Source organism: Tenrec ecaudatus, chromosome 6, assembly GCF_050624435.1.
Source record: "Tenrec ecaudatus isolate mTenEca1 chromosome 6, mTenEca1.hap1, whole genome shotgun sequence".
Classification (NCBI taxonomy): Eukaryota; Metazoa; Chordata; class Mammalia; order Afrosoricida; family Tenrecidae; genus Tenrec; species Tenrec ecaudatus.
In genome coordinates, this window is record NC_134535.1 from 99,924,252 (window position 1) to 99,932,685 (window position 8,434).

The following is an 8,434-nucleotide window of genomic DNA, read 5'->3' on the forward strand; positions in this document are numbered from 1 at the left end:
TGAAATAGGAGACTTGGAAGAGATGTAGTAAGCCCTTTTCTGGAGTGTCTATTGGGTGACGTTGGATGATCCCTGGAGCTGTGGAAAGCAGGGTGGTGCGCTGTCTCCTTTGAACTAGGAACCATTGTCCCAACTCGGTGGAGAGATTTGGTTGCTATGTCGTGTGTACACTGCCCTTATTTTCTAAGAGGAGATTAAGTTTCCAGCAGCGCTTCAATCCATAATTTTTCCCATTCCAGTTAGCATTCTAGTTCATCTACATTTTAAAATTCGGTCTGTTCGGGTCTTACTTCGTTGGCCATGACTGACCCAGGCTGAACAGTTTATAGCCCTGTCATTAACTCTGTTTTACAAAGGTAGACGCGGATTCAGAGCTTATCTGAGAACAGGCATACATACATGAACCACTTCTGACTCCAAAGTCCATACCCATCTCAGCAGCTTCAAGTAAATTCACCCAACTCCCAAACAGGAAGAAATCATAGAACTTTAGGTGAAGTTGATACTTAAAATATGTAACAACCACACCGGGGCCTTGTGGTGACTATAGTTCCCACAAATAACTATAGATGATTGGCTGTGGGTGGTCAGCTGGCGAATTCCCGGTGACCAAAGAGCCAACTAGTATTATCCGTCTATGGTGCCAGGACAGATGGTAGGGTCATGGACCCCTGGACAACACCCAGTCTGCTTCAACCCAGGCCCAGAGAAGCCAGATGTGTGAGTGCATTGGGGGAGGTTGGGGAACCTGGATTGCAGCACATTATTAATCTTTACAAAAGCATTTAATATTTTAACATTGAGCACCACCGTAGCAATGAAAACAAGCAGGAAGCCACCTGCAGACAGTGGAAAGTTAGTCCAAATTCAGGAAGGCTAAAGTCAAGATAGTGCTTCCTCCTGTCTGGATTTAGAGAAATAATTTTCAAATGTAGACGTGATAGATTTCAGTTTTTCTCTGTTTCCTGACCTCCCTGCACATAATCAACTCGCTCCACTTTTAATTACTGGATAAAAATCATTTGATCAACCAATCAAATAAAAAGAAATTTCCATCAACTGACGATTGGATTAAAAAACTGTGGTATATACATACAATGGAATACTACGCATCACTAAAAAGCAGTGATGAACGTATGAGGCACATAGCGGCATGGGAAGAACTGGAGGAAATCATGCTAAGCGAAGTAAGTCAGGCACAAAAGGACAAGTACAACATGAGTCCGCTGAGGTAAGAATTTAAAAAAAAATTTTTTTTAAAAAGCAAAAGTGGCATAGGGAAAAAAGCTACTGTATACAAACATTTTAGGGGTGAAGACGGTGTAGTATGGAAGAGACCAGACCAAAACCAGGGATGTACATGGTAGACAATGGTGGAGGAGGTGGGGAAAGGAAAACAAAAGGATGAATACAAGGAAGAAAAGGGTAGTGGGGTCATGGGGCATTAATCCACCCAAGGGGAGGGTACTGTTTATATCTCCACAGGGAAAGTGGGACCAGACTTCAACCCAGTGTCGCAAGGTGTGAATGCAATATCCCGGCGTGGAGGAGGGAACCGGTGGAGAGGTCTGGGAGGCTGGCCCCAGCACCATAAATTAAGTGGATTCCTGCCCCTCCCCCGAAAAGAATTTGTTCCAAAGGACGACATTGACTCTGCAGCTATGGGAGATGGACATATTTGATCAGAGCACACGGGAGCAGATGAAGGGGCAGGAGGAGAGAGTGGAGCACAGCCTGGCCCACCAGGCCGTGATGATGATGTTCCTGAGTAGAGCAGCCAGTCCACAGAGAGAACAACATGACTGGCCCCACTATGAGACATGATGCCCCTCAGTGACTAAGGGCGATACAGGGGACAATACCGGAGACACAGTGTGGGAATTGCACCTGACCTGATCCCACCACACCGAGGCAAATCACTGGGGGAGTGCAGCGGAACAGCAAGGGAATGGAGTGGCAAGGTCCCCAGGGAATGCTGAAAGTGGACTTTGGGGCCAGGGCGTGGTGCCCCAACAGACTGGACTGGAAAACGCTCCCAAGGGCCAGCAAACGATCCCTGAACTAACTACAAGCTTTTCTCTTGTGAACTGTTTTGTTCTGTTCTTTGTCAGTGGTTTGTTGTTGTTGTTTTGTTGTCTGGTTTTATACTGTTGCTTTGTTTTCCTCTGTCTAGTTTTCGTGCATGTTAGTGACTCCACAGGTCTGTCTGAATAGGACAGGCTGGATGAACTATCTGGAGGAAAAACAACGGGACCGACAGTTCTGGGGGGACTTGGGGTGGGGGGGTAGGGGGGATAAGGAAGTGGTGTTAACAAACTCAGGGACAAGGGAAAAACATGGGACCCCAAATGGTAGAGAAGGGGGAGTGGCTGGCCTGGTGGGAAATGATCAAGGGTAAGGGTGCTTAGAGAAGAGGTATACTCTAGCCCAGGTGGCGATGAAGCATGGTAGTAGGGCAGGAGGAAAGTCAAGGGAGATGGAGGAAAGACCTAGGAGTCAAAGGGCATTCATGGAGGTCTAGACAAAGACATGTACATGCAAATATATATAGGAGGATGGGGAAATAGATCTATGTGTCTATATTTATAGGTTAAGTATTAAGGTGGCGGAAGGACCTTGGGCCTCTACTCAAACACTCCTCAATGCATGAATACCTTCTTTTATTAAATTGGAACTCTATGATGCTCACTCTCCCGACACAACGGCTGGAGTCAAAGTGGGTGAACAAGTAAATGTGGTGAAGAAAGCTGATGGTGCCCGGCTATCAAAAGAGATAGTGACTGGGGTCTTAAAGGCTTGAAGATAAACAAGCGGCCATCTAGCTCAGAAGCAACAAAGTCCACATGGAAGAACACACCAGCCTGTGTGATCGAGTGGTCCCAAAGGGATCAGTTACCAGGCATCAAAGAACAAAAAATCATATCATTGACTGCACACCTCCATGATAGGATCGCTGAAGACAAATGGGTGCATAAGCAAATGTGGTGAAGAAAGCTGATGGTGCCCGGCTATCAAAAGAGATAGTGTCTGGGGTCTTAAAGGCTTGAAGGTGAACAAGCGGCCATCTAGCTCAGAAGCAAATAAGCCCATATGGAAGAAGCACACCGGCCAGTGCGATCACGAGGTGCCCAAGGGACCAGGTATAAGGCATCATGCAAAAAAAAAAGATATAAGTGTGTATATGTATGTGTATATATGTGTATATGTATATATGTATGTGTATATATGTATATATATATCATATTAAATGAAGGGGGAAGTGCAGAGTGGAGACCCAAGGCCCAAGTGTCGACCAATGGAGATCCCCTCATAGAGGGGTTTAGGAGAGGAGATGCGTTAATTAGGGTGTGAGGTAGTATCGATGAAGAACACAGCTTTCCCCCAGATCCTGGATGCTTCCTCCCCCCAACTACCATGATCCGAATTCTACCTTGCAGGCCTGGATAGGACAGAGGCTGTACACTGGTGCATATGAGGGTTGGAGGTACAGGGAATCCATGGTGGATGATACCTTCAGGACCAAGGGTGTGAGGGATGATGCTGGGAGAGTGGAGGGTGAGTGGGTTGGAAAAGGGGAACTGATTACAAGGATCCACATGTGACCTCTTCCTTGGGAGAGGGACAGCAGAGAAGCGGGGAAGGGAGACTCCGGATAGGGCAAGATAGGACAAAATAACGATGTATAAATTACCAAGGGCATATGAGGGAGGGGGGAATGGGGAGGGAGGGGGGGGGGAAGAGGACCTGATGCAAGGGGCTTAAGTGGAGAGCAAATGCTTTGAGAATGATTGGGGCATGGAATGTATGGATGTGCTTTATACAATTGATGTATGTATATGTATGGATTGTGGTAAGAGTTGTATGAGTCCCTAATAAAATGTAAAAGAAGAAAAGAGAAAAAATGATTAGGGCAAAGACTGTACAGATGTGCTTTATACAATTGATGTATGTATATGTATGAACTGTGAAAAGAATTTTATGAGCCCCAATAAATTGTTAAAATAAAAAAAATCATTTGATCAACCAATCAAATAAAAAGGAACAATGTGTAAGATATTCTCTTAATGTGATTCCACTACAATAAAGCAATTCAAATATTGCCTGAAAGAATTTAAAAATTCAGACTTCATGCTCAATCTGAAAAAATTAATTTGCATCCCTATCACACATTGTTTAAATGTGATTATAAATAAGACTTTTAATATTACCAACTGCATCACGTGCTATTTTAGAGATGATCGATGTTCATTTTTTAGATGTGACAATGGCATTATGATTGCACACTTTTCTTTTTTTAAAAAGTAATTTTTTAAAAGATATGAAACCTATACTTACCTGGCAGGGGAGACACCGTGGTCACGAAGGTGGTTTTCCCATGGCAAGGCTTATCCATTGCACTCCGGATGTGCTGACCCCTGCGATTTCCGCAAATGTGGGAAACTTGACTGCATGATTTGTGGTAGTGGGGGACTGCGTTCGTGCTCTCCCCCCACCCAAAAAAAAAGATATGAAACCTGTCGTTTTGACTCAGTTCCTGCGCAGTGACCCGGCAGACAGAAGAGAACTGCCCCGTGTGGTTTCCAAGCTATCATTTTGACAGGGCAGAAGGCCACATCTTCCTCCTGAGAATCAGAGAGTGAGCTTGAACTACCAACCTTTAGGTCAGCAGCGAGCACTTAACCACCGTGTCATCAGAGTGTATCTTTGTTTGTGTGTGTCAGTTTTCCATTGTGAATTAGATAGGGGTTTACATCTCAGAAAGAGCTCCAGTGGTGTGGTGGGTTACACGTGGGGTTGTTAACCACAAGGTCAGCAGTTCAAATCCGTCAGTCACTCTGTGGAGAAAGATGTGACTTGCTGCTCCTGTAAACAGGTAGGGTCACAGAAACCCACAGGGGCCGTTCTACTCAGTCCCTGTAGGGTTACAATGAGTCGGAATTGGCTGGATGGCAGTGAGTTTTGTTTTGTTTGTTTGTTTACATTTCAGAGGGAGCCCTGATGACATAGTGGTTACCTGCTGGGCTGCTAACGGCTAACCTCAAGGTCAGCAGATCCAAACTGCCAGCTACTCCAATGGCAAACTTCCTACTCCTTGCAACAGTTAGTCTCAAAAACCCACCCGGGCAGTTCTGCCCTGACCGAGAGAGAGTCATTATGAGTTAGAATCGACCTGGCGGCAGTGAGTTTGGTAAATCATCATTCTGTTCAACAGTTCAAACAACCTCCAAATAACTTGCCTTGTTCCCCGCCCTTATCTCTCTTTCTTCCTAGAGAATATTTCCTTCTCCTTCCCCTTAGCTAACATCTGGCTACCCTTTAGCCTTTGGCTTCCCCTCCCTCCCTCCCTCCCTCCCTCTCTTTTCCCTGGTCACCATCAAAGTCTGTTTCCTTTGGTATGAAAATCTTTACTTGATATCCTCTTTTATAACAACCATGTAATACAATATTTGTCCTTTTTTGTGTGATGGACTAACTTCATTCAGCATACTGTCCTTCAAGTCCAACCACGTCAGGAAGTGTTCCACAGTTTGGTCCTTATTTTAAACCGATGTGCAGTGGGCCATTGTGTGTATGCACCAAAGTTTCTTATCCATTCTTCCACTGGTGGGCATTTAGGTTGTTTCCTTCTTGCTATTGTCAACAGTGCAGTGAAGAACATGTGTGTGCGTGTATATGTTGGTCTCATGGTCCTTACTTCTTTAGAGTACATAACCATGGAACGGGATTACTGGGCCATGTGGAATTTTTATACCCAGTTGTTTGAGAAAGTGCCATGCCGATTTCCAAAAGTGGCTGTACTGTTTGCAGTCCTAACCATAGTGTGAGAACATTCCTCTCTGTCTGGAGCCTCCCCAGATTTTTTTTTTAACTTTTTAAAAAAACTTTTCTGTCAATGTCAATGTTAGGTGGAATCTCTCTCTCTCTTTTAAAATCATTTTATTGGGGGGCTTTTATAGCTCTTATAACATTCCATACATCGATTGCACCAAGCATATTTGTACATATGTTGCCATCATCATTTCCAAAACATTTTCTACTTGACCCCTTGGTATAAGCTCCTCTTTCCGCCCCCCTACATGCCCCACTCTTCCACCCTCACGAATCCTTGATCAATCAATTATATATTGTTACTATTATTTCATATTTTACAGTATCTGTTGTCTCTCTTCACCCACATATCTGTTATTTATCCCCTTGGGTTGGGGTGGTGGTGGTGGGGTGGCTATATATCCAACCTTGTGTTGGGTTCCTCCTCTCTCTCCCTTCCCCCTCTCTGACTACCCCCCTGCATGAAGGAATCTCCTCATTATTGTTTTGATTGGCATCTCATAGAGGGCTAGTGAATGCAAGCACTCCTGCATGTGTTTGTGGGCAGCCTGGATGTCTCTTTGTTGTCTTATCTGTTTACGTCATCCTCTACTCCTTTTTGATTGTATTATTCATCTTTTTCTTATTGAGGTGTTGTAGTTTTCTATAGATTTTATAGACTAGTTAGTACCTTGTCTGATGTATCATTGCAAAAAAAAATTTTTTCCAATCAGTGGGTTGGTCCTCTTTTTACTCTTTTTTTTAAAAATGAAATCATTTTACTCTTTTTACTCTTAATGCACATAGTGTTATATTTTCAGGAAGTTCTTAGTCATCTATTTTATCTTCTGCAGAGTGTGTTTTCCATTATGTTTGATAATATGTTTATGCCATGTATTAGGTCCCCTAAATTTGTCCCTATTTTCTCCTCGATGGTCTTTGTACTGCCAGGGTTTGCATTTAGGTCTTTAATGCATCTTAATTTCATTTTCATATATTGAGTGATGTATGGACCTGTTTCATTCTTCTGCAAATGGAAATCCAATTTTGCCAGCACCATTTCTTGAAGAGACTACCTCTTTCCCATATAACACATTTTGGCAGGCTGCTTATTTCAAGATACATGGTGTAGTATTTTCTGGTGAATGGAATCTCGTATTGGTTACTTTTAAAGTTCTGGTAGGGTGGTAGGTTATACATCAGGCTACTAATCTCAAGGTCAATAGTTCACAACCCCAAGAGAAAAGATGAGGCTTTTTACTCATGTAAAGATTTATAGTCTTGGACACACCCATTCCCACCCCCACCCAAGACACTTCTACTCTGCCTTCAGGATCACTATGAGTCGGCAATGTCTCTGCGAGGGCATTGAGTTTGGTTTTCTTTTTTCTTTTGTATGTATAAGAGCTTTATAGAATGAGTAATTGTACATTAAGAAAACATCGCAGCCCAGTCCAGATCAAGTCCGTAAGTCCAATATTAGCCCATATGTCTGATACCAGTCTATAAATTCCTCTTCAAACTCACGAAACACATGCAATGATGCCAACTGCAAGAAGATCTCAGGCCAGTGGGTGAGAAATCTTATGGATCCAGTGACGTTGTAAGCGTCTCAGTGCTGGCAGGGCCCTCCACGTGGCTCCTCTAGCTCAGGGCACTAGAGTAGTTCCAAGTGTCATGTCGCTCAGGGAGTGAGCTTGTGTCCTGCCTCCAGCAAGCTATTTATCTCCTTAGCACCTCCAAATGAGGTCCTCAAGAAGCAACATGATTGACAGGCCAAACTCCACCCCTTTACTCTTTTTTTTTTTAACAATTTATTGGGGCTGATACAATTCTTTTCACAGTTCATACATATACATACATCAGTTGTATAAAGCACATCTGTACAGTCTTTGCCCTAATCATTTTTTCTCCTCTTTTCTTTTTTTACATTTTATTAGGGACTCATACAACTCTTATCACAATCCATACATATACATACATCAATTGTATAAAGCACATCCATACATTCCCTGCCCCAATCATTCTCAAAGCATTTGCTCTCCACTTAAGCCCCTTGCATCAGGTCCTCTTTTCCCCCCCCCCTCCCTCCCCATTCCCCCCTCCCTCATATGCCCTTGGTAATTTATACATCATTATTTTTGTCATATCTTGCCCTATCCGGAGTCTCCCTTCCCCCCTTCTCTGCTGTCCCTCTCCCAGGGAAGAGGTCACATGTGGATCCTTGTAATCAGTTCCCCCTTTCCACCCCACTCACCCTACACTCTCCCAGCATCGTCCCTCACACCCTTGGTCCTGAAAGTATCATCCACCCTGGATTCCCTGTACCTCCAACCCTCATATGTACCAGTGTACAGCCTCTGTCCTATCCAGCCCTGCAAGGTAGAATTCGGATCATGGTAGTTGGGTGGAGGAAGCATCCAGGATCTGGGGGAAAGCTGTGTTCTTCATCGATACTACCTCACACCCTAATTAACCCATCTCCTCTCCTAAACCCCTCTATGAGGGGATCTCCATTGGCCGACACTTGGGCCTTGGGTCTCCACTCTGCACTTCCCCCTTCATTTAATATGATATATATATATATATATATATATATATATATATATATATATACATACATACA

General features: G+C 43.8%; 1 non-coding gene across 1 annotated transcript; it reads left to right on the forward strand.

Annotated features, from left to right (window-relative positions):
* Nucleotides 1–4,327: 4,327 nt before the first annotated feature.
* On the forward strand, nucleotides 4,328–4,491 carry LOC142452323 (U1 spliceosomal RNA). The gene has a single exon (XR_012785338.1). It is a non-coding gene; the product is annotated as a U1 spliceosomal RNA (small nuclear RNA).
* Nucleotides 4,492–8,434: the final 3,943 nt, after the last annotated feature.